Source organism: Alligator mississippiensis, chromosome 2, assembly GCF_030867095.1.
Source record: "Alligator mississippiensis isolate rAllMis1 chromosome 2, rAllMis1, whole genome shotgun sequence".
In the NCBI taxonomy this organism is placed as follows: domain Eukaryota; kingdom Metazoa; phylum Chordata; order Crocodylia; family Alligatoridae; genus Alligator; species Alligator mississippiensis.
The window spans coordinates 146023902-146050811 of NC_081825.1; the positions used below are offsets into that span (position 1 = coordinate 146023902).

Here is a 26910-nt window from a genome sequence, read left to right on the forward strand (position 1 = left end):
AACAGCTGCAAGCAGACCTGGATAGGTTGGACAAGTGGGCGGAAAACAACAGAATGCAATTCAACAAAGAGAAATGCAAAGTGCTGCACCTAGGGAGGAAAAATGTCCAGCATACCTACTGCCTAGGAAATGACCTGCTTGGAGGCACGGAAGCGGAAAGGGATCTTGGAGTCCTAGTGGACTCCAAGATGAACATGAGTCGTCAGTGTGACGAAGTCATCAGAAAAGCCAAAGGCACTTTATCGTGCATCAGATGCATGACGAACAGAACCAAGGAGGTGATACTTCCCCTCTATAGGGTGCTGGTCAGACTGCAGTTGGAGTACTGCGTGCAATTCTGGGCACTGCACTTCAAGAGGGATGTGGATAACCTGGAGAGAGGCCAGAGAAGGGCCACCCGCATGGTTAAGGGCTTGCAGACCAAGCCCTACGAGGAGAGACTAGGGCACCTGGACCTTTTCAGCCTCCGCAAGAGAAGGTTGAGAGGCGACCTTGTGGCTGCCTTTCAACAGAGGGACAGAAGGGAATTGGTGAGGCTTTACTCACCAAGGCGCCCCTGGGGGTTACAAGAAATAATGGCCATAAGCTAGCAGAGAGCAGATTTAGACTGGACATTAGGAAGAACTTCTTCACAGTTAGAGTGGCCAAAGTCTGGAATGGGCTCCCAAGGGAGGTGGTGCTCTCCCCTACCCTGGGGGTCTTCAAGGGGAGGTTAGATAGGCATCTAGCTGGGGTCATCTAAACCCAGCACTCTTTCCTGCCATGCAGGGGGTCCCTTCCGACCCTAACATCGATGAATCTATGAATATGCAGCTGAGATTCATTTCAATTCATACTCCTCAGCTAAAGACCCAGCTACCAAAGATATTTATTTTGAAAGGCTGTTCATTGCTGCAACCTTATAAAGGAGCTTTTTGTAGGAGGTACAGCCAGTGGCACAAAATTACATCACCACACCTGAATACTGTACAACAGTGTCATAGATATGACTGGGATGTGGGTAATCAGAGCTTGACACTAGGGAGTCAAGAGACAGGGAGACAGGAGCAGACAAGGTCCAAAAGCAAGGGTCTGAGCTAGAGTTGCAAGTCAGGAGATCAGGAGTAGTCAGGTCAGGAAGTCAAGGTCTGTAAAGGAACAAAATGTGGGTAATAACCAAGTAAGTCACAAGTAGGGGTGTACCAATAAAGATTTTGGGAACCAATAGCCGATTTTTAAGGAGGCATATCAGCCAATACCGATCTGATTTCCGATACAGCTGTGTCCAGCTGGTAGGTCTGTTGGGGTGGAAGGGAAAGGGATAGGGAAGGGGCATGGAGGGAACAGATCAAAGCCCCTGTGGTGAGGAAGGAGTGGGGCTGGGGCTGGGGCTGGGGCTGGGGCTGGGGCTGCCCAGCCAGGGTGGGGCGGGGCATGGGACAGAGCCACGGCTTCTCCAGGGGGCACAGGGAGGAAAGGGCAGCTCCTGCTGCTGTGCACACCCCAGGAGGGTATGGGGGTGGCATGTGCCCCCCGGATCTGCATAGGGCTGGGCAGGGCAGGCTGCAGCTGCAGGCTGGGGCTGCGCCAGGCTCTTCCCATTGGGTTCTGGGCCAGGCTGCACTCAGGGCAAATGGCCCTGGCACTGGAAGGGGGGGCTACAGAGCGGGGGGGGGGTTACAGTCATCCCAAATTTTGCCATAGCTCTGCCATAGACTCCCTACCAGTGCCACCGCTGCCTGCCCTGAGCACAGCCTGGCCAAGCCCCCCCTACCAGGAAGAGCCCAGCACAGCCCCACCCCAGCCTACAGCTGCAGCCCGCCCCACCCCGCACAGATCCAGGGGCACAGGCCCCCTACCATGCCTTCCTGGGGTGCACGCAGCAGCAGGAGACCCCCCCCCCCAGACAAACCACAGCTCTGTCCTGTGCCCCACCCTGCTCCAGCTGGGCAGCATCTACCCCAGCCCCAGTCCCACCCCCTCCCTCACCGCAGGGGGCGTTAATCTGCCCCCGCCCTCCCCTTCCACCACAACAGACTTACCAGGTGCACACTGCTCTCCAAGCTGCCAAGCTGTGCTCCTCAATGCCTCCATGCTGCACTGTGGCTGTGCACATGCACAGGCATTTATCAGCCAAATTACTGGTCACATCAGGCTGATTGCCAATGCAGTCAATTTTCTTTATAACGGTGCCAATCTGATATTGGACCAATGTATCACTGCACCTCTAGTCAAAAGCCAGAGGGAACCACAAAAAGAAAGCGGGACTACAGACCAGAGTCACTACCAGGGGGTTTGAGTACCCTGAGGAATACTGAGGGGTCAGGTGCTTATACTCAGGCAGCCACACCCATGTGGATGCCAGGGGCCAGCTGGACATAGTTATGCCACTGGTAGCAAGGGCTAGGTGGGAGGGGGCGGTAAAGTCTACCAGCTACCTTCACTTCTGACAAATATGTTGTGAATCTGATTCTCCTCTCATTTATACCATGGCAAGTCACAAGTCAGATGATATGAGCAAGGAGCTGGCAATCTTTTAGGAGCAGCAGGCCAGAATAATGCAGCTCAGTCCAAAGTGGGTCACCACTAATGACTCAACCACCAAAGCCACCAATGCACTTGCAAGTCAGCCATTGAATGTCCCCACTACTGAACTGCCACCAACATCCAGACTCCACAAATTAGATAAAATTGCTTGCCAAGCTGGATCCAGCCCATAGGCCATAGGTTGCTGACCCCATATCTAATGCATTCAATCTACACTGCTGTAAAAATGGCAAGGGAAAGAATTCAGGGCTTTCTGCTGATATCACAAATTATCTGGAACAATCAAAATGTGTGTTGTTTTTATACTGTAAAGGCTATTTCAAAAAGGGATGGAACCAAGTCACAGATCTGGAATCTAGATTTTGAATAAGGCAAGGTTCAGGGCGGTGTGAGAATCTGAGAGTTTAGTTCAAGCATTACTCACCTCACGGCTTATAAGGTGCCGGTTAATGGAGCTTTTACTGTATATATGCTTCAACCTGTTTACTACAGCAATAAAATTAAATCTTAAGTGCTCTTGCTTCTTCACAGCTCAACAAATCAAATGAATCCATCCTCTACTAGCTTCATGTGGATAATGATATAACACAGCGGTAACAAAAAAACAAATAGATAGCAATGCTTGCCGGGTTATTGATAGTGAATAAAAGAAAAAAAATAGCCATCTTGATTTTCATTAAGCCAGGAGAGCTGAGGAAGAGTCGCAACATTTTTTTTGTCCAATGATCTAAGCAAACATAATGTGAAATCTGTATTCTGTTATACAAAGATGTCGTTTTCACACGTAGGATTTTAAATTACTCATTTTTATCTGTGGGAGACTCTTAGAATAGATTCTTATCTTAAACTTCACTGCATTACACACAGCAGTGACATGGCACTATAGTGAGAATCTAGTACTTTTTAGCAAAAAGAGCGATCACAAAGCCAAGCAAATCTAAGGCAGGGGGAGACAAGTAACTTAATAGGTAATCTGCATTTTAATGACTTTTAGTGCAACATATAAGAATATCTATTGCCCTTGATATATAGGACTTGTTGATATGCTCAGCCCCTCATTAGACATAATGCTCAGAAATGTCTTTAAACAGTTATATTTCTCCCTCTGACACATCTACACAACAAACAAATTAATATTACCGGTGTAAATAATTACACACATTTTTCTTCTTTGTGAACTAGACAGTCAGAAATGGGAAAACAGAAGAAGCTAAAGTGCGTTTGTTTCTTTTATGCAAGTGGTCTCAATGATTTCAAAGTGATCCTAGTCCAGCCTAAAGAAGATTTACATTTATTATGCTCTAGAACAGGGATGCTCAACCCCAGGACTGTGGGCCAAATCTGGCCCACAAACCATGGCAGTGGGCCTGCAGAGCTCTCAACAGGACAGGAAATGTGGTGGCAGGAGAGTAGTGGCAATTACTGCTGCTACCCTCCCCCTGCCACCCCTGCCTTCAGCTGACAAAATCCCAGCGTGCCAGGGGCCAGACAAGGCTATATGGGCCCAATCCAGAAGTACAGGCCTGATCCTGGGACACAGGGCCCAGTCCCACACTACTCATCTGGCCCATGGAGCCAAAAGGTTGAGCACCAATGTATTATGTCATTACACCTAGCTGCCACAGTCACAACCACTGTAATAAACAGTGTAAAAGTATAATAAAGATATGAGACCATCCCAACCATTTTAGGTCACTGAATGACACCACTCTTCTCCATGGTTGTCATGCCTCTGTTACAAGCTGGTAGAGATCTTTTTTTTAATGGAAATCCTAAAGGAGGCATAGGTTTAAAACTCAAAATAGTCAGTTGCAGGAGATTAGCATTCTTGCCCTGACTCCTCACCTTTTTTCTCAGGGTCTGAAGTTACAAGCTTATCAAGATTAGGCATGGCAAAAAGATAAGCACTAGGTCTGTGCAAAGCAGCTAGTATTCACTTTGGATTCGGATTCGGCCAATTTGGGGGACAGTGATTTGATTCGGTAATTCAAATCACTGTCCTGAATCAACTTGGCCAAATCTGATTTGGAGAGTTGGCTGCTGCCGAATCGGCTGAATCTCCCGGTTAGACAGGCCCCATCCCCTGCTCACTCTCCCAGCCCCATCAATGGCTGTCCTTCCTGGTCCCAGCTCCCAGCTCTTTAAAATAAAAAATAAAAAAGCCCCGAACTCACGAGCTCCTGCCAGGTAGAGGGGCAATCCCCACTGCACCCCACTGCCCCATCCTGCATGGGGGACTCTTCCATGAGCCCCCAACCCCTGCCCACTCTCCCAGCCCCCGCCATGGCTGCCCCACCCAGCCCCAGCTCTCAGTTTATTTTTAAAATCACCAGCTCCTGCCAGGCAGGGGACAATCCCTGCTGCATCCCACTGCACCCCCAGAAGCCCCAAGGCCACTGCAGCAGCCGGTAAGTGGTAGCTTTTATTTATTTATTTATTTATTTTTAAGAGCTGGGAGTGCTCAGAGGGGCTGGGGGAGCAGGCAGGGGATAGGGCCTGGGGGGTGGGGGTCCCCCCCCACGGTTCCCTCCCCCCTCCTCCAGTCTCCCCCCTTTCCCACCCCCTACTTACCAACACAGAGTCCAGGTCCAGTTCCCTGCGGCAGCAAGCAGGGACTGCCCGAATCTCTGAAGCTCTCCAAATGTTTTCTGAATCAATTCAGAGAGCTTCAAATTGATTCAGACCTTTTTATTGGCCTCCTGGTTTGATTTGGACTGGGAGATTTGGCCGCCAAATAGTCGAATCTCCTCCGAATTGATGCAGCACCCGAAGCTGCACACAGCCCTAATAAGCACTGTCCTATCTTGTAACTAGATACAAGTAAAACTCAAGTGGTAGATATGAATCAGGAGATTAATAACCTTGCATTGTAGGATTTAGAAATCAGATATCACACAATAAGAAATCAAAAGATCTCCCTAGTTAACAACACAGACTAAGCCTAAAAAATGCTCTAGCTGCCCTACTTATGAGACCGCTGGCTGTCAACATGTTATAAATCAACAGTGCTCTAGAAGTACAGCCAAAGGAAAAGTCTCCCAGGAAGATGCAACGGATCTATGGCAGTGATTTATGCGCTTTCTGCTCCATTTTCTTCAACAGACAATTTCTCTTGTATTTTTATCATCAGTGAGAGTAAGAAAGAGACAGCTCAGTGCCATACTTCAGCAGAAAACAAGCAGGATAACGGCAGTCTAGGTAGGCCATCTATGCAGTTGACTGGAACTGGCTCTTCCATCTTGAATGAGGACTGTGCTCTTCCTAGTATAATTCTTTAATACTTGGATTCTAGTTTGGAGCTGAATAGTCATCCAAAACAGAGGCTTCTTCTGCATTTTCAGTCCTAATCCTCCTTGCAAAAAATGGCTTACCTTTGTGTAAAAGCAGAAAGACTCTGCCTTAGACATAAAGTTAAAGACCACTATGGGACTACTAAGGTTCACAAATTTTGTCTGTCTAGCTTGAGGCATCAAGGGCCTAAACCAAAGTCAGTGGAAAGACCCCACTGATTCAGAGGCCCTAAAAACTAGATATTTTTAAAAGGCTTCTAGGGCCTAAATAACTCTAAAAATATGGCCCAGTTGGGGCCTTGTTACTCATTGCACTTTGAGCTGCTCAAATGTTGATCCATATTTATGCTAGTTTAAGTTTGGAGCAGTCACACCTTAAAGCTAGAAATCTTCCCTAACTGTCCCCCACATGCACAGCTGTGACTAGCCACTAAAGGGCTGGCAAGTAGGGGCCTGACTAGAAGCTACAGCTGCGAGTTGCCACTATAGGGTTCCTAAGCCAGGAGAAGTTTCTATCCCTGCTTTAGGTGTGGGGTGGGTATAAGAGATAGGTTAGGGGGGCAAGAACATGAAACTGGGAGGTGGAGAGTTAATGAAGGTGGGTAATGAAATGGGAGGTAGAAATGAAATGGGGATGGGAGAGGGATGAAGTGAATAAAGTCAGCCACTCAAGAATAAAATAAACAGAAGTTCAAAAAAAGAATTTAAAAGTAATAAAGAAGAGGTAAAAATTAAAGGAGGTCTCATATTTAATAAACTGGGATTTGGGATTGAAGTGTGGGGAGTGCTGATCATGCTTTCTGGGGTGGCTGGGAGGTGGGACCGGTGAGGGAAGGTGCCCTTGAGGGAGCTACTACCCATGCCCTGGGAAGGAAGCCCAGCTCATGAAGCACAATATGGACCCCTATCTTCTTCCCCCAACCTCCTATACCCTACTTCTGGACCTGTCCCTGCCCTGTGACCTGGCTAGCTGGTATGTGTTAGGTTTTTGCACAAGGTTGCACCCCTGGGGGCACGAGGGGTACCTGGCTTGGTGCCAAAACTGCCCTCTGGGCAGTAGAGTTCAGGGAGTGGAATGTTTGTCTACACAGAACAGGAGGGTGGGGGAAGGAACACTACATCCTGGGATGCTGGAGGACTACAACTTGGTTGACTCACCTGTGGGGGAGTGGCCACACATGAAAGAAACACAAGCTGGGAAACACAGATCAAAGAAACTTGTCTTGGAATGGGTAACTTTAAACCACCTAAAGTGTGCTTAAAACTACCTTTGGGTGTTTACATGTGGACAATCCAGGAGTTCAGAGCTCCAGGAGCTGTCTAAAATTAATATATAACGAGCCTCCCTGTCTTAGGCCAAAAAGCCCATCAATGGCAGGACTGGAAGCCAGGGCTCCTTTAGGGTGCAGTATGAATATCCCACCCCAACTACAGTGCTGGTTCATGTTTTTGTTTGGGGAGGCAGGTGCTGCTGCTGCTGCTGGCACAACAGTGTGCTAACTGCTCTTTCCCTCTACATCCCAGCTGTGGATTACTCATGCAAAGCCAGTCACAGCAGCACCTCTCAGAGAACACCTAGGTGAAACTGTTCAGCTGATAGGTTCTCTCTCATCCTAAATAAGGGTCCAATCCTGCAGATCAAGACATCAGTGGGACCTGATGGAACACAGTGCCTTAAAGAACTGATTCTAAGATAATGTAAAAACAGCAATTGAGACAGATGCAGAGTCCAACCTAGAAGGAAAGACAGATGAATGGATGTCTTGCCACTGAACTCCATGACTAAGTACAGACAGTCAGTCAAAAAGCTTGAGGCTGAATCCATTCATTTTTGCAGGTTGGCCTAAGCTGCATAGACTGAACCAATAAGCAAGTGAATAGACATTTACTTTTGATTCCATAAATGTAGTCACATGCCTGTAGTGGCCCAGGCCAGAAGCAGTGGGGTGCTAGAGCATACCTCCCTGCCTGGCTAGAACAGACAACTTGAGCCAAGGCAAGCCTGCCCACCCTGTGGGGGGAGGGGAGGGGAGGAGGATTTGCAGGGGAGGTACAAAGCATCCTGGGATGCTGGCAAACTGAGAGATAACTTGAATCTGGAGGGGATCTAGGACAGAAGTTCAATAAACCAATTTAATCTAAACCAGTTAAGTCTGATACTACATCCATCCAGGTTTATCTTAAATTGGGTTTGGCCATTTTGAAAGCTGTTTATGTGCACCAAACTTCTGTTGCATTACAGATTTGAACTGGTTTCTAACAATTTATACCAGTTTATATGTAACTTTGTCCCTAGTCCATGTGAGCAGGTTCAGAACCTGGTATCCAACACCTGCTTTTGAGAGATCATTTTTACATTTTTTTTTTTTTTTTTTTTTGGTTAGAAAAATCAGGCCATGTTGACGATTAAGATTACTGTGCTCCAGATCAGCCCGTTCAAATATGCTGCATTGCTCTGGGAACACTGCTTCCTAAACTAGAATTAAGCCTGCCTGGCACTGCATGCAAACAAGTTAGCACTGCTGAGTACCACTGCAAATTAGCTCATCCCGTGATAAATCAGACCAGTCAGGGTATCACACAGACATGACAACACTGCTTCCAATGTAAGAGCAGCACAGCAAGCTTGAGGATGGCTCTGGGTCACAACAAACCACAGCTGTCCAACTTCTGAGTGTCTAGGAGACACAGGACACTTGACTACTCATCACATGGGCTGCACAACCCCTGGGCCATGTGCCACATGGACTTCACATTGTGCTACATCATACCACATGGGCACTCCCCACCACATGACAGGGTACCCCTCCAACTACACCATACCAGTGTCCTCACCCCCTGCACACTGCACCACATGGCAGGCACCCACCTGTTGAACCATGCCAGCACTCCTGCACCACATGGGGCCCCTGATACCCCCATATGCAGGTTCCTTCAGCTACAAATATCCAGCTCTGCCACATCCCGAGACACAGGGGGAGCCCAGAGACTCCAGCAATGATAGGGGAAGCAGCACCTGAACTGGGAGTTTAGGGGTTGCAGCTTAACCTGGGAGTCAACAAGCAGCCCACAGCCTGCCAACTGGACAGCCCTACAACAGGATCACCATGTAGACATAGCCTTAAACTTTCTAAATGTCAGCAACAGCCATTTTGATTATCTAAGTTTTATTACAAGAGGCAGCATCTCTTACCCCACAAAAGGTATGGGTCAATTAATTTCATCATCTGTGAAGCCTTAGTTCTTTGTCAGTCCATGTTCCACAAATTATGGAGAGTTCATCAGAAGCAGAATAATTCCCTCCCTCAGCCACACTTATTAGCAAAGGGATAAACAGGAACGGAAAAGCTCCACCTGTTAGAAAGCTTTAATTAGTTTGGCCTATCATATTAAGTTTCTTTTTGCAGTCAGTATAAGCCCAGCCTTATTCATGAGCATGTTTATTATTTATCTAATTATGATGACAATGAAATAAGCTTTCCTTTACACAGACTTTTTTAAAATCAACTACAGTGTGAAATAAACATGAAGCTGTCAAAGAGAATAAGCTGAGACAGCCTAACCTAATTTGCTGATGATGATCGTTGTTATAAACAGTCCTAGTGCTGTTCCACATCACTAAGATTTAACTAAGCTGTTGCTGGGCTGCCACATGTGGAATCAAAGGAAAGGCACACAACCCAGGCCTCAAAATGGGCAAGCAACTATGTCCAACACATACACAGAAAAAGCCCACAAGAAACAGAATTCTAAATGCTTTTACACCTGTGCACCGAGCCATACTGGCTATCAGATGATTCCTGATGCAGTCATCAGTATTAAGTAATATTTAAGAGAGTTTACAAGCCTCAGTCTGCAACATGGCCCCATTGCATTGGGCATGGAACACACATATGAAGATGGTCCTGTATTGAAATGTAATCTCAGGAGCGATGATAAAAATGAGTCTGAAAGTAGTTTGGACTCTGACTTACATGGGACCTCATAAACAGCAGTCGCATCTACATGTTCATTAATGCACCTTAGTTACTATGCATTTAGTTTAATACTTGCTTAATGAAGTACTAACTAAATGTGCAGTAACTAGAGTTATTGCGCAGTAGCACCAGCTCACGGTTATTTTGTGACACTTATTGCTCATTAGCCTAATAATACTGTGCAGTAGGCTACTAGCATGGTTCTTAACCGCCACGCTACTGCACAGTGTTATTAGGCTAATGCACAGTAAGCGTCTCGTGTAGACGTGTAGGGGCGGACTGAAGTGCTCTGGGTCAGAATACAAGGGGGCCGGGGGGAAAGGGACTTAACGGTGGGGGTCTACTACAGACCACCCAACCAGGGGGAAGAGGTAGACTGGGAATTCTCAGATCAGTTCACAGAGGCAGTTAAGTCAAAGGATGCGGTGATCATGGGTGACCTAAACTATCCAGACATTTGCTAGGAAGAGCAGTCAGCCAGGTCTGATCGCTCACATAAGTTCCTAGCCATGTTACAGGACCTCCATCTAACCCAGGAGGTGCACAGTCCCACCAGGGGAAATGCCTTGTTAGACCTGGTCCTGGCCACAAGCAATGACCTGGTGAGAGGACTACAGGTGCTCGATCACCTGGGCGATAGCAATCATCGCCTACTGGAATTCACCATCCAGCGCAGGGTGGCAAAGGCCTGCAGCAAGACAGCAGCCCTGGACTTCAGGAGGGTGGATTTCATTAAGCTAAGGAGTCTAGTAAGGGAGGCACTGAGGCCCCGGTGGGGTGGGGAGTTGGAGTCCAAGAAGAGTGGTCACTCCTGAAGGAGATGATCCTCCAGGTCCAAAGGGTGGCAATCCCAACATGGACCAAAGGGGGCAAGAGTGCTCAAAAGCCCCCATGGCTCACCAAAAGCATCCAGGAATGTCTCAAAGCTAAGAAGGAGGCATACACCCAATGGACGAGAGGGGCCATCACCAGGGAGGATTATAGCTCCATTGCTCAGGATTGTAGGGGGGCAGTTAGGAATTACAAGGCGGAGATGGAACTGGGACTAGCGACCCAGATCAAGGATAACAAGAAATCCTTTTTTAAATACATAGGGGGTAAAAAGAAGGTACCGGGTAATGTGGGGCCTCTGCAGGACACGCTTGGAAATCTGGTGATCTCACCAGATGACAAAGCTAACCTATTTAACAATTTCTTTGCCTCCATTTTTCTGAGCAGGAACCAGGTCATCCCCACACCAGGATCTCCAATGGTCCCCGAGAGGACCTAGTCAGGGAACTTCTGGAGGGACTGGACGTGTTCAAATCAGCAGGTCCTGACGATCTCCACCCCAGAGTGCTGAAGGAATTAGCAGAGGTCATTGCAGGACCCCTGGCACGGCTTTATGAGCGCTCATGATGCTCTGGCAAGGTGCCAGAGGACTGGAAAAGGGCCAATGTGGTCCCCATTTTCAAAAAAAGGAGGAAGGAGGACCCAGAAAATTATAGGCCTGTTAGTCTTACCTTGGTCCTGGGAAAGCTCTTGGAGAAAAGTATCCAGGTGCACATCTGCAAGGGGCAAGCAGGGGAGTGTATGCTTAGGGGCAACCAACATGGGTTCATTACAGGCAGGTCCTGTCAGACCAACCTGGTGACCTTGTATGACCAGGTCACACCTTAGACACAGGTGTCACGGTGGACGTAGTCTTTCTGGCCTTCAGGAAGGCGTTCAACACTGTCTCTCACCCCATTCTCATTAAAAAATTAGGAGATTGTGGTGTCGATGCCAACAGTCAGATGGGTCACCAATTGGCTGGAGGGCCACACCCAGAGAGTGGTGGTGGATGGGTCATTTTCGACCTGGAGGGATGTGGGCAGTGGGGTCCCGCAGGGCTTGATCCTCGGGCCTGCACTGTTCAACATCCTCATCAGCGACTTGGACAAGGAGGTGAAAAGCACCTTGTTCAAATTCACAGATGACACTAAGATGTGGGGAGAAGTGGGCATGCTAGAAGGGAGGGACAGGCTGCAACTGGATCTGGACAGGTTACAGGGGTGGGCGGATGAGAATAAGATGGGATTCAATACTGACAAGTGCAGGGTACTGCACCTAGGGAGAAAGAACCAGCAGCATACCTACAGGCTTCTCGTCAGCACAGAGGCAGAAAAGGATCTTGGAGTCATTATAGACTCCAAGATGAACATGGGCCGCCAATGTGGGGAAGCAGTCAGGAAAGCTAACCACACCTTGTCATGCATCCACAGATGCATCACGAGCAGGTCCAAAGAAGTGATCCTCCCCCTCTATGTGACACTAGTCAGGCCGCAGTTGGAGTACTATGTCCAGTTCTGGGTGCCTCATGTCAGGAGGGATGTGGACAACATTGAGAGGGACCAGAGGAGGGCCACATTCATGATCAGGGGGCAGCAGGGCAGGCCCTATGAAGACAGGCTAAGGGACCTGAACCTGTCCAGCCATCACAAGAGAAGGCTGAGGGGGGATCTAGTGGCCATCTATAAACTGGCCAGGAGAGACCAGCAGGCAATGGGAGAGTCCCTGTTCCCCTGAGCACTACTGGGAGTAACAAGGAATAATGGCCATAAGCTGACGGAGAGTAGATTCAGGCTAGATATCAGGAGGCACTACTTCACAGTCAGGGCAGCTAGGATCTGGAACCAACTTCCAAGGGAAGTGGTGCTCGCTCCTACCTTGGGGGTCTTTAAAAGGAGGCTAGATAAACACCTTGCTGGGGTAATTTGACCCCAGTACTCTTTCCTGTCCATGGCAGAGGGTCGGACTTGATGATCTGCTCAGGTCCCTTCTGACCCTGCCAACTATGCAACTATGAATGTTGAAATAAATACGAGTCTTTCCACTGATTTAACTAGGCAGTGATCAGGCTTCAGGAACAATCCAAAAAGTAGCTTCTCTCCCCCAGCTTTAACCTGAAATATCTGGTGGGAGGGACTGTTTGAGGAGGGTTCTTCAAGTCTACAATTTCTGCCCTACCATGACTCACTAGAATGTGGGATTTCTGATACTCAGTAGAAACTGTAATATTAACCATTTTGCTCATGAATTTCCTGGGGAAGGCATGGGATAAAGTGGAAGTGGGGGCTCTGCTACAGGTAAAAAAAAAGAGTTGGCTGCACTATTTATCATATGGATATTCTGACTGAGACAGCATTTATTATTTAGGAAATACATCCAGAGCGGGAGATAAAATTGACTGAAAAAAAAAATCCAAATAAAATAAATACGGTGATTTAAAAAATAAGGGAAGGAGGGCTGAGAAGTTGCATATTTATGAGTGAAACAGAATATAAGGACCCAGATATATAATATTTTTTTCCTGGTATGAAAGACATACAGATAACAAACCAATACACTGGTTTAACTTAATAGAGTCCATTGTAGAAAAAAACTGCAGTAAGAAAAAAAAATACACTAGCGTAAGTATCAGGTATCCATAAGTGTTCAGGTGTACTAGTTTACTCAACACCCCCAAATGTATCCTTACAATAAAATCCTTCCTAATCTAGTCACCCCCAAACAATACTCTACTCCTAGCCCATTGATTCTCAACCAAAGTGCCATGGCACCCTGGGGTGCCTTGAGATGCTTTTAAGTGTGCCACGGGGACCACAAAATGTGAGCAGTGTTAGACTAACAACCATGATTCACAAGATAAGCCAAGAATTTTCAAATAGAAAAGCAGAGTTGCAGTCTTTTTGAGTTCTTTGCAATAGAAAAATTGCTCTCTTATTTTCCTGTAGGGAAAAAAAAAGTGTGAAACCTAAGATCTGGCATTTTCTAAGAGGTGCCTGAAGTCTAAAAAGGTTAAGAACCGCTGTGCTAACCAAACATTTCCCTCCTGTGGAAAACTTAGAACACATTACATTTGAGCAGGCCCTGATGTTCTAATAAAAGAAAGAAACTTGGGTGGAAGCAACTTTAATGATGGAGCACAAGTGGAGTAGAGTGCTCCAAACCTGGATCCCTAGGTTAATCAGGACTGCTTTGGTAACACATGAAGAAAGAGGCGCATGTTACACCTAGTACATGCTAGCAGCACTTACGCCAGAGTCTGAGTGTTCAAGTAGTAAAGCATGTGCTAAGTGCAGTTGCAACACAGTAGTTAGGCCTTTTCCAGCTAGGAATATTCTTGATCGAATTACCTAATACATGCTGAGCTACCATCTGACTGCTCCACGCAGGTAATATTATCAGGGGACTCAAGAGTGATGAGGGGAGTCTGACAAAGCTGTGTGTCAGGCTCCCAGTTTGAACTGGCAAGGCTCCAGTGTGGTGCAGGGGCTGGGTGCAACACCAGCACCCATACCACACAGGAGCTGGTTCAAGACTCCGGTGTAGTATTATGACCTATATTTAGATCAGTGGTGGACAACTATTTCAGCTGGCAGGCCACTTAAGTTTTGGTGAGCTGTCGAGAGCTGCATGTATAAAATCTGTCAGAAGATACCATTTTAACAAATTATAGATAAAAATAAATCATATACTAAAAATCAAGCATCTACTATAATATATTTTAATTTTTTTTAATTGTCCTGATTTATGTTTTTTTTAATTGTGTATATAGAGGGAATTGCATAATAGTTCAAAATAAAGTCTTACCCTTGTATATTGTGGGAGGTGTGGATGTGTGGGAGGGGCTGTCTACATGCTAGATCCTGGGAGTCAGCCAGGGTGGGGGACCAGCAGAACTCACCTGCATGGTGCAGGTGCAGTCCATTCCCCCACCCCTATCCAGCCCACTGCTGCCCCTACAGTATTCTGAATGGGCTGAGCCCCACCCACTTCCACCTGCAGCAGCCCACTCCACACTCCCATCCATACCCACCAACAGCACAGCACCAACAGCACTGGGCTTCAGTGGTTCCTCCTCCTGCCCCTGCTCTGCTACAGCTACCTCCCACGCACTTGGCCACCTGCAGGTGGCTGCTCATCACACTGGGCAGGTGGAGTGGTTGGAAGGTGGCCAGGAGCTGGAGCTGATGGAGCAGAAGCCAACTAACTGCAGCTTCCCCCCTGCCTGGCTGGGCATGTGGTGCCTAACATACATCCCCACATCTGTCACTGCCGCTTCCCTGTGCTACCCACTACCCAGAATGGTACAACAGGAGTAGCAGGAACCACTGGAAGCAGAAAAGTCAAGCTGTACCCAGGCAGTAGCCATAGCAGCCCCACCAGGAAGCTGTGCACACTGGCCAGGTCAGTGGGGTCGGCAGGCGTGGGGTAGAGGTGGGTGGAAGCGCAGCATGAGCTGCCCAAGGTGGAACAGGTGGGGCTCAGCCTCATGCAGAACACAGCAGCAGCAGCCACAGGCCAGATACAATCATGTGGTGGGCCAGATTTGACCTGTGGGCCATATTTTGCCCACCCCTGCCTCAGATTGCATATCTAGATTGTAGTGAGCATTAACATGCAACTTTTCAGAAACTTTCTAAATCATATTAAAATATACTGCTATCTACATGTAACACGTGCTAAGCGTAATGCGTAACAAGGTCCTGAGATAACAAGCTGGCTTCTGGCTAAAGCAAAACCAACAAAGGCCTTAAATTTCACCAAGAGAACCTGTCCATCACCAGTCCTCCTGTCAAATATGAAAAATCTTAACAAGAAAGATGCATAATTCAATATCCTGCTTGCCATCTAACACCTTTGAGTTAGACTGCTCCAACTTTTATCTGAGCCTAATTTACATGAAATGAACTTTTCTAGCCAGAATAACTTACACCACCCTCCAGCTCTCCTGTGCAATATGAAGTTTCATTTCTACCTGGGAGAAATTTTACGATTTTTGCGTTCTCTTTTGCCTGAGAAAGGGCACATGAGCCTGAAAGCTTGCAAATAAAAAAAAAATCTGCAACTATCTAGTTGGTCTAATAAAAAATATTGCCTCTACCACACTGACTGCTTAAATTTCACCTGAAAGCCACCTAGCAGCTGAAAAAAGTCAGAGGGCATGGGTATGCAATTTCTCCCTTGAAGGAACTCCAACTTAGTTCAAAATAATGCAGCCAAATGTAGACTGAACTGCAGTCATCCAACCCTATGGTAGCAGGGGTATGAATGACTGTGTTGAGGCCCTAACCCACAAGAAAAGAATGATGCCCATAAGGAGAGTGTAAACTCATGGTAACTGCGGCACCTTTGGCAACCAGAATCAGCTGGAGAACCAACCAGATCTGCATCTTCAAAACCCAAAGGACATGATCCTTCCTCTAGGGAGACTGATTGCTTTCTCAGTTTCTCCCATTGGTCTTGCAGGTGCCAGGCAGTGGAGTTAACATCTGAGAAGAGACTAGTTTGGGCTGCTGATTCATCTCTGAAGGATGTAGTGGTGTTGACTATGAAAAATAGAGATGCTCTAACAAACCAAGCACAGGAATGGAGACTATCAACTCTTGAATTCCGATTTCAGCTCTGTCATCAACTCCCTCATCATAGAAAAGTTGCTTCACATTTCTGGACCTTGCTTTCCATGTCTTGCATGCAAATTAAATAATACTTGCAGGGGTTAGTGAACAGAAAGAACCACATATCAACACATAGGGCACAAAGCCTCAAGAGGTGTTTACATGGCTAAAGATAAAAGGAAGTTCCAGGGGGACTTTCAGAAGTGACCAGGTACCTGACTCCCTCTGAAATCTATAGGAATTAGGCCCTTTAGAAAAATAACTCAAGATGCCTAACTGCATCTGAAAACTACCACATACCTTTGAGGATATGGCCATTTGTATTAACTCAAGAAAGGTCAGAGCATTCATTAGGAGAGGAAATACTGATAGTGATAACTGGAAAATAGAGGTAATGAAGCAATTTTGGGGTAGGCAGTAAGCTTGGGAGGGTTGATCAATAAAGAAGGGCTTGGGCATGGGCATGGGCCTGTCCCTAGGACTGCATTTAGTGTCTTGATGAACATACATTTTACATAACAAATTAAATTTGGAAAAAGTGAAAATTAGAAAATTTTTGTGAGTTCAGATTATTCTCTCAGTTGTTCATCTGACAAGGCTAAGGTATTCTGCTGCAGCATGTTTCTTCCACATTTCTTCACATAGGACAAATAACAGCTACACAGGTATTTTCAGTTTGTAAGACTTCTTTCCAATAGTCATTTTATTAAGACTCAGACATGCTCCTCCCTGGACATTCTTTCAACCTTCTTTGAGCAACAGGGGCCTAGATAAAGCACCCTGCTGGAGGTCCTTAACAAAACAAAGCAAACATGGATACTCTGCCTTTCAAACAATCACAACCAAACCAAACGAGTCCAGCAATTATCATCTGCTCCTCTCCTTACTCTTCCATTGCCCCCCGCGCTCCAACCCTTCATCTATAAACCCTGAAGTTGTCTGTATGGGTTCCATGATTGCATTGAAAATGATTGATTGAGATACAGTTCATTGCATGTGCTACCACCAGTGATATTGTTACAGTAAATTCATCATCCTGACACATTCATAATACTTAGACATGCTAGTGAGGTTATTACACTCAATGCTGTTGGATTGTTGGCTAAGTTATAAAGCTTGATATGACATATTGCCCAGAGAAAAACAGCACCTCTTACATATCTCACAAATGCCCTCTCTAATGCTATCATGTTGGTGATGTGTCATACATGGAGGGGGAGATATTGCTATTTTGATTTGAATTCAAATTACTTTTACTAGTGGGGGATGTATAGTTCTCAGCTAATGTGTTCTTTAGTTAACTGACTCCTCAATGAATACCCCAGTCAAAGGATGTGAGGAAGATTTACAGTCAATTTTCTCTCCAGATATTGGAGTTTTCTTAAAAAGCAAAAAAAACCTAAAGTGGCATTCCAAGTTTCAGGATCTTTGTCACATACAGGAAATAAAATATGTGAGGCCTTAAGATACTGATTTGATTTGCTTAAGTCTTAAGAAATAGTTCTCAGTGTAGGCTGAGCATCTGTTTTTCATAAGAATAACAGAACAAAATTGTGCCGTATGTATTCAGCTCAAACAAGACACCAGAAGCTGCTCTAAGTGGCGCCCTGGACTTCTGACCCTATGCTCTACCCACTGGCGTATGGTCAGTAGTGGTAGCTACTAACCTGAATGACATAGGAGCAATGACACCAAAAGCAGCTAGAAATGCTGGCAGCCTGTATTAAAACCCTGTCCAAGTTTGAGTGTCCTTATAATTTTCATGCCTGTTCAACAAGCCCTGTGTACATTTTCAAACCTTTATTTTACATCTGTCACATGTTAGTCATTCTGGAGTCCTAATTTATTTTCTCCCCAGCAGAAGCTCATTTAAAACATCTGTGTCTTGCCAGACAGTAATCAATTGTGCTAAAAGCCTTTAGAGAGAAAATGAAAAGATTCTATAACAGTCAGTGCTTTGCTCAATAAGTTTATGCCTTTCACCTCAGGAAATCTAGCTTTAAACCTAAGACTGAAGTGTAGTCTGGTGAAAGATGGCATCTGGCTTTTTCACCAAGCTCCTTTAGTTTGGCACAGGTATGATTGGTTACACTGTACTTTTGATGTCACTGCCATCAGAGAATCCAGGATACTATTTTTTTTCCATTTTGCTGTTTAGAAATGTACCTCTGACTATTTGATCCTGAGGTGATGGGACCTGTAGAAGAAACAACAGTGAGATTAAGCAACAGGATAAAGAGGTGGTAAGTGCTAGAAGCTAAAAAACACAATAGTCACGTGTAACAGGCACACACCTGACTCGCCTGCCCACTGTGGCACTGGCAGCTGGGCTGTACTCAAGCTGGCCAACCCTACAGTGACGGGAAATTCACCTCTGATTGGCCTGGAGCTCCAGGGTAGTGAGCCAAAAGCACGCCAGAGACTGGAGCAGGGGGAAGGGCAGCTGGAACACCAGAAGCAGATCCAACCATTCTCGCCCCTGCCAGAGTGCCCAGGGATGAGTTGCATGCTGTTCCTGCTGCTAGGGGGCATAAAGAAGTGCCAGACATCCTCCCCATGGCAGGTAGGCAGCTGGCCACCCTCTGTGTGGCACAGGAGAAATCAGCTGCCTCTCTCCTGACTGGGATGCCTGGAGGAACCACGGGTACTCTCCCTACTGTGAGCACCCCAGAAGTGCCACCGGACACTCTCCCAGCAGGTGGAGCTGGGCAGTGCCGTATGCACAAGGCAGCAGGGGCCCAGCACTCACCCAGGAGCCCACACTGAGAGACCTCTACCCAGAGGGGTCAGGGGCAGAAAAATAGACGAAGCCTGAGTGAGGAAACACGGGGAGAGCTTCCCCAAATAAACCCCCAACTAGCACAGGCCCATCAAAGACATACACGGACTGGGAGCACACCAGTGGGTAGTTGGTGGGAGCACTGACCTCATGTTGGCATGGCAGCAACCACCCCAAGGTGAAGCCAGATCTGGACCAGCACCAAATCAGCACTCATGGAGGGCATCTTGCCAAGAGGCACAAGGGGCCCAATAGTGGGGACAAGAGGGGTACGCAAGGTCCTGGAGCAACCCACACACCAAAAAAAGGGCGGCAAGGCATCAGTGCCCTGCATGGTCATCAGGTCCAAGCCATTTGAGTTTACTACATTACCTGTTTAGTTTTCCTTTTCACAAAGCAGAAGCCTGGGGTTGGATCCATGTGGATTGAAGCCCCATCAGTCTCCCTGTGGAGAAGATCAGGCAGCAAAATTCTGAATGTACCGACAACAGTGGCAACACCCAAGTGGAAAGGGGTGGGGTGTAGGGAAGGAGGATCCCCACAGAAGATATACCAACACGATCACACCTGAACCATCAGAGAACCACTGTATCACCTCTAGGTGAATACAGGTTCACCTACTAGAACATCACGTCGTGGCAGGTGAGTGGGTCAGGTGTGCTGTGACCCCAGGGGTGCAGAACAAGCCCACAGCACACAGGCAGTGACACTGGCTGTGAGCTTGTCACACATATTTCAGAAAGCTATGTTCACATTATTTGTACAACTCCCCAAAATCATCTGCTAGTAGGTATTAGTGCTAGTATGACTCAGCTGGTCAAAAGATATGTACATGGAGTAAATCAACAGCAACAGAAAGGTAGGTCAGATTAATAAGAAAAGGTAAAGGGTTTAGATCTCAACAAGCTAGGTTGGATATTGCAGCAGGGCCAGCCCCTGATGGTGGCTGTGGTGCTCCCTGGCAGCCAAATTAACTCTGTCCAACCTTCTCTGCTTTCCCATCTCGTTCTTACCTGCAATGCTGTTTGGATGACTTATGTATTTGGGAGGCTGCATTTGAAGACTCAGAATAAACCTTAAGTTGCTCTTCTGATTGGCCTCAGTCATTTGTTTCTCTGATCCCTATTTCTCTCAACTCTGGGCCAAGCCCCTAGCTAAACCGCCCTTTGTCTCACTGGCACTAATCACGGCCACTGGCCCTGGCAGGACTGCTCCTCAACTATCTCAGCCCACCAGGTCCCAAACTCTTGCAAGCTGCTCCAGCCTACAAACCACTTGGCTTCTACCTGCTCAGCCTACAGTGCCTAGACCTTGCAGGGCTGTGTCCAGGCTTCAACCCTTATGGTGTGGAATGTCTCCAACCTCCTCTGTGGCCACTTCCAAACCTCCAGTTAAACCAAACAAAAACACAAGCCAACCATTCTCTAACTTCATAGATTCATAGATGTTAGGGTTGGAAGGGACCTCAATAGATCATCGAGTCCGACCCCCTGCATAGGCAGGAAAGAGTGCTGGGTCTAGATGACCCCAGCTAGATGCTTATCTAACCTCCTCTTGAAGACCCCCAGGGTAGGGGAGAGCACCACCTCCCTTGGGAGCCCGTTCCAGACCTTGGCCACTCTAACTGTGAAGAAGTTCTTCCTAATGTCCAATCTAAATCTGCTCTCTGCTAGCTTGTGGCCATTATTTCTTGTAACCCCCGGGCTAACTTAGGCCTTAAACATCAACTTTGTTCTCCATACTACCACAAAATCCTCATCCCTTAATCAGCTGGCTCCCTTCCAGCCTTCAGGGTATCTTTCTAGGCTTGCTGCTTCGCCCCAACAGTCTGTACTGACAGGAGCCCCTCTCCTACCAGAGGTTTGTGCCAGACTGAGCCCTCAAACTCAAAGGTTAGTCTTCTAGTATGTTGAAACTCCACCCCTTCCAGTCACATGACCATTAACTGACCCTGGAGTTTCTACTGAGCTCATTATTTAGCTTGCTCTGATTTGCTGCAGTCTGCCCAGGTGTTGGCACCAGTCAGTTAATTAAAAAAAAACAAAATGGCTAAAAACAACTGTCAGTAAAGTCTGTAAAAAACTTTAGCTATAAGTAAAAAATACTAAACAACTGAAGCTTATTTGAAGCTTCAACAGAGAGCAAAGCAGTGCCACTGGGTGTCTGAGTAGGAGCACAGCACCCTGCAGGGAATGTTCTCTCAGTCATGTACTGCTGCTGCTATGTCCTAAACCACCTATAATACTGCTGAGTCACAGGTAGGCTTCTTTGGGAGTCTGTTCTAGGACAGGGGAGCAGGGCTGGCGGGGATAAAGCTAGGGGGTGGGCTGCAGGGAGGGCAGCATGGTGCAGGGTGCAGTTGTTGTGCCCCAGCTCAAGTCTGGGATCGTGCCCGGTATGCAAAGGCCAATAAAGATACCAGGGGTGAAAGTACAAAGAAGGTTTATTGCTAGCAATAAAAGGTGCAAGTGGAATAATTCACGTAACAAGCATACCAGATCACTATTTCTAAGCATCTTTTATACAGGAGTTTTCAAGCATTCGCAAGCGTGTTTGTTTGATGATTGGTTATAAGTGAGTGACGCAAGAAGTTCTTTACTGAGCATGTCTCTATACCTGTGTTTTAGCCATGTATCTCATTTACATACATGTGTGTTTCATTAGCATACTTTTTCCCCACCTAGGGGTGTGATTTTTAGTATTTTAATGAGCCCTTTAACCCAGTACTCTGTTTCTTCTTTTGTTTTCAAGCCCCCTTTATCCGAGACTGTCTCCTCCTTATCATTGCAGATGGGCATTTTTCACATAGCATTCTCTTCTTCTTATCGTCTCCGAGTAGAGGTTTCTAGGTCCCTCCTCACACAGTCACGGGCATCAGAGTGTGAGGGTAAGTAGGGGGCCTCTTGCAGGGAAGGGGGATGCAGCATGGTATAAAACCATCACTGCAGTCAAGCTGAGTTGCCAACCCAACAAAAAAAATTACTGCAAACTTTTACTGATAACCAAACTTCTTTTTTTTGTTGTTAACTTTATTACTATGGTTGATGTTAATCCCTAAATTTGAACCCAGAACTTTTAGCTGGGGTCTGGCAGCAGGGCAGGGCCTAGCAAAAGAGCTACATTTACACTATGTAAAGCATATCCGTAAAAAACTTGCAGATTGTCAGTAAAAAAAAAAATTCTGGGTTGGCAATCCTACCAGCTTAACCTACTCTTCAGCTATCTGCCCGCTTAGAGCACTTCCTGGTAATTTATTACAGAGGTACCTTTCCCCAGATAGCTGCATGCAGCTCTGCAGCTCCTTTTTATCTTCCTTTAGTCAGCTTGCTTCTCTGCAGCCGGCCCTTGGTCAGCTGCCTGCACCAGGTTTCAGGCCTCCCTTTTCTCCTCTTAAAGTGATAGGGTCCCTTGATCTCCATTACAGATATCCTTACTGTATGCTGCATTCTGCAGTGTGGACATACCTCAGGAGAAGAAAGGTAAAAAAGAGCAGTGCTAAAGAATCAAGCTTTATTACCTTATTTGATGTCTTAGAAAAGATATCTTGGCACAAAGAGATTTCAGTAACAGATTAAGAGCAGCATGATAGTAAAGGGGGAGGGTACAGTTGGGAGGAGGGAAGATGTATGTCTACTTTGCTGATTCAGGCTAATGAAAGAGAGAAGTTCAATAAATGCACTAAGGTCAGAAAGAAAGTCAGCAGCAGCAGAAAATGGGGAGATGCTATAGTGATAAAGACTGCAAAAGCAAAAGACAGAACAGGAGGGAGAGTCCTTTGTGATGTGGTCACAGAGGCACAGCAGGAAAGCTCTGGTGTACAGGGCAGCAGCAGCTGTAGTACTCCTGGCTGTGGCATCAAAGCCAGCTCCCAGTTACAGAGATGGGTATTTTTCTGTCCCACTGCCATCCCCTCAAAAAGTAGTGCCAGGAGATGAAGACCCAGTTACCCCTCCGCCACCCTCCAATGAAGCTACTGCATCAGCATGACATCCTGATCAAAAAATAGCCCACATATTGCTTAATGAAAAATAACCTGAAATACAATGGTTAGTGGAATATTTCTCACAAGTAAATAAAAGCCTACCATACATTTGTTTCTCTGTTGGACAGCTAGGCTAGGGACAGACATTACACAAACTGGTTTAAGTGATCAGAAACTGGTTTAAGCCTGTTACAGAACAGATGCTCAGTGCACATAAACCAGTTTGAAAATGGCTGAAACTGGTTTGAGATAAACCTGGTTGAATGTAGTATCAGACTTAACTTATTTGGCTTAAACTGGTTTATGCAATGTCTGTCCCAAACTCCTTGCTGGTTTAAGATAAATCAGACACCCCCTGCATCCTGACATGCTCTCTGGGCTGGGTGGGACTCTCTGCTCCACTGCAGGGCTGGCCCCTCCCCTCTGCTTCCTGGCTGCATCTCCAGAGACTGTGGGCTGCTTCCCCCCTTCCCTCACCACTCCCTACTAAGCAGGAATTCCCCCCTCCCCTCTGCTTTACTAGCAGACCACATGCTGGCCCCCTCCCCTCTGCTTTACATCCTGACCACATGCTGTATTAGCTAGCAGACCACATGCTGGCTATGGTCCATGCTGAATCAATGCTTGTTGAAGGGACTTGTGGAAGGAAGTAGTCAATGATTTCACCGGTCTCCCATCTGTTGGCGAGGAGATCAAAAGGATTGTGAGAGTGGCCTGTGACATTGGAGGGGGAGGGTTTTGAGGATATGGAGAAATCGGAGGTTGAAAAGCTGATTGAGTCGCACACCGAGGAACTGACCGATGTGGACCTAGCAGAACTCATGACAAATAGTGACAATGAAGATGATGAAAATGAAAATGAAGAGACAGAAAGACCTAATTTCAATTTAGGAACACTGGCCGAGCTCTTCAGATACAGCAAAGAACTCACTGACAAAATGTTTGAATATGATCCCTTTATGGAATAGAGCCTTAAGGTTAAGAGAGAAATTGAGGCTGCAATGATGCCTTACTGAGAAATTTATAAGGACCTACAGAAAAAGGCTGAACAGCTTCCCATCACAGTGTTTCTTTGCAAACCCTCCCTTGTCATCCTCCCCCCACACCCCGAGTCCTTTGGCCACCACCACTGCTGATAATGAGGCAGAGAGCAAGAAGCAAGGGAGCAAATTCAAGAAATTAGAGAGAGATTAGCAATCAGCTGATTAGCGATCAGTTAGCACCATTACTGTCACTAGTTAGCACAATTACTGTCTCCTAGCCTTTTATCAGCATTCGCGGGTTTCGCCATTCACGGGGATCTCGTGGGCACGTATTAGAATAAGACTTGAATGCAGCAGCCCTTTTCCCTCCACACAGGACCCATATACATACTTCTGCCTCACTCTCTGGGATTCTTACCTGATTCAGGGACTTTAAAAAGTTCCTAGCTGCTGCTCCTGCAGTGTGGTCTGTCTGCCCTGGTAGCAGGGGAGGCTGGGAGCAAGGGTTCAGTCACCCAAGCAGTACCAGCTGCTGCTCCTGTGCCCCCTTTTTAAAATTCTGGGTCAACCTATGAGCAGAAAAAAAAATGAATGTCTCCTCTCCCTCTGAGTTAGAGCGTGGCAGCTATTGAATATCATGTCAGAACAGCGTGCAAACCTGTCAGTTCCAATTGCCATCCAATTGTAAATGCAGTGTTTAGTAACCACATTGTTTTCACAAATACTGTATTGGGCAATTTAAAATTTAATTTAAAAGCAACACAGTAAAACACTTCACACCCTTCAAGTAGACTTGTTCTAAGATGGAAAAGATAGATAGATAGGAGCAAAGCAACAAAGGAATGAATCTTATTTGGTGTCTTAGAATAGCAGAAATCAAAGTGTTCAGTTCAGATGAACACCACTTGTGGCAGAGACAAGCTCATTCTGCATAGGATAGCCACGTCCTTGTACTGTTCACCTGAGTTATTATGAAACACATATGTAACAGCACAGGTTTACATATATTAGAGATGTGGCTTTAACAGATCTTTCTCTGACCCAAAATCTAATTATAAATGATGTTCACTGGCAGAGAGACAGTTGTTTTATGTTTGCACAGTGCCCAGCACACTGGGATTATTAGGACCCATCATGATACAAAAACTTCAATCTCCAGAGTTTCACAGGATACAAAACTAACAAGTGTCACCTTTGTTTTGAGCAGTTTTAAAAAATAGTTAAAAATGTAAACAGTGGCATTTTAAAATAGATGATTGAACTATTACCCAGGGCCACTCCACAGCAGCAGCTTTTGCAACACATGGCCATATCTGAAGGTTCATAAAGCAATACTATATACAGGTTTTACTGGCTGGGCACCTTTCAGCACTGTTCATCATAGTTTGGTATATTATATGGCATGCTGCACTATAATAATTCACAAGTGGTAAATGGCTGTGCCTTTGTGGTATCTGATAACTAGGACATGACACACTATAAGACTCAAGAGGACAGGACCATGGAAAAGACAGATTAGATACAACATAAAAACAGCTGCTAAACTGAGATAAACAAAGAGCATTTTCCATAATGAGGGCAGTGTCAAGTAATAAATAAGAATTACGATCTCAAAAACAATTTTGCTGACAGGGCATAAAATCAAAGCCAGTATTAGAAGAGAAAAATCTATCATCTACATAGCAGTCAACAAATCAAAGCCAGTATTAGAAGAGAAAAATCTATCATCTACATAGCAGTCAACAATAAAGTTAACATAGATGGGGCTAAAAAGACCCTAATAGTTAAAAATGAAAATTTTGCAGAGTTCAGTCAAGACAGCTAGGAGATAGATTTACATGTTGGCAGTCAGATTTAGAAATGAGAACAGGATCATATTAATAAGCACTTAACTAATTTGTGTCAGTTTCATAATTCTCCCAGTTCATTACCTTCCTTCTTCCAGGCTGATTAAGAAACATTTTTCTTAATATTACAGCCACAGTAATTTGATTGTAGTTTAAAAAACAAAGGTTTATACTGTCTCTTTCCTTCTCCCCTCCCCTACTTTAATGCTAGTGAAAGGTGTTGAGTTGGGTGTTTAGAAAGTAATGCAGTCTCTTTAAGCAGTTCAAGGCTTCCCCTGCTAAATCCCTAAGCCCCAACAGCTGGATTAGAGGGCAATCCACTCTTCACCTGCAGTCTGAGCTCTGTCTAGGCCAATGGAGTAAAATTACATCAGGCAGGACCTGCCTTTACAGTCCTTCCAAGCATGCATTTCTGGAAACTAATAAGGATGACTCTAGGTCTCAGATGATCCTAGGGGGGTGCCAACATCCCTTGCAAGGGAGACCTCTGCAACCCTGCAGTAGTCACCTGCACCTTCTTCCTCCTGACTTGCCCTGATGACCTGGTGAGTGGCATCACCACTAGCACCCTAACTGCCAAGAAGAGAATCACCAGGTTGCCATGCAAAAAGGACCATATTCCTGAACAGATCGCTGGAGGGTGAATTAGATCATTTTAATTCTGGGCAAAATGGCAGTGACTTTGCCATGCTATGATGCAAGAAGCAGCAGGAACTGGGAGTCTCAGTGCTCCTAGCCCCAACCACATCATCACCCCCCACATCAGGACCTGCCTAGAGAAACTGTAAGAAACTGGTTGGACCAAGTACACTGAAAACCTAAAGGTGAAACCCAACCAGGAAAAGTCTTCAAGTCTTGAAATGGGACATCAGAAACCACTTCATGCACTTTACAGACTTGCACTTCATCCATCAGGCCCATCTCAACTGCCTCCTGCTCAATGGTGCCATCTGCTGCAGAAATCAAGACAAGAGGTACTAGAGGTATGGAAACGAGAGCAAGACCCTGCCCCATGTCCTATCTGGTCATACTTCTAAGCCCCATGCAAAAGCATGGCAACTCTACCACAACACTGTCCACGACTGGCTGGAGAAAGCTAACTCA

General features: G+C 46.2%; 1 long non-coding RNA gene across 2 annotated transcripts in view; it reads right to left on the reverse strand.

The window, feature by feature from the left end:
• LOC109282328 (uncharacterized) overlaps positions 1-26910 on the reverse strand; it is a 192683-nt gene that overhangs the window by 121121 nt on the left and 44652 nt on the right. The window contains exons 6-8 of one of the 2 annotated variants that reach the window (XR_009459901.1): positions 24378-24528; positions 19367-19439; positions 18382-18412 (exon numbers count right to left, since the gene is read on the reverse strand). This is a non-coding gene — a long non-coding RNA (uncharacterized LOC109282328). Of the gene's footprint in view, positions 1-16883; positions 18413-19366; positions 19440-24377; positions 24529-26910 lie in introns of those variants that run through there. The other variant, XR_002089286.2, reaches the window with a different exon arrangement.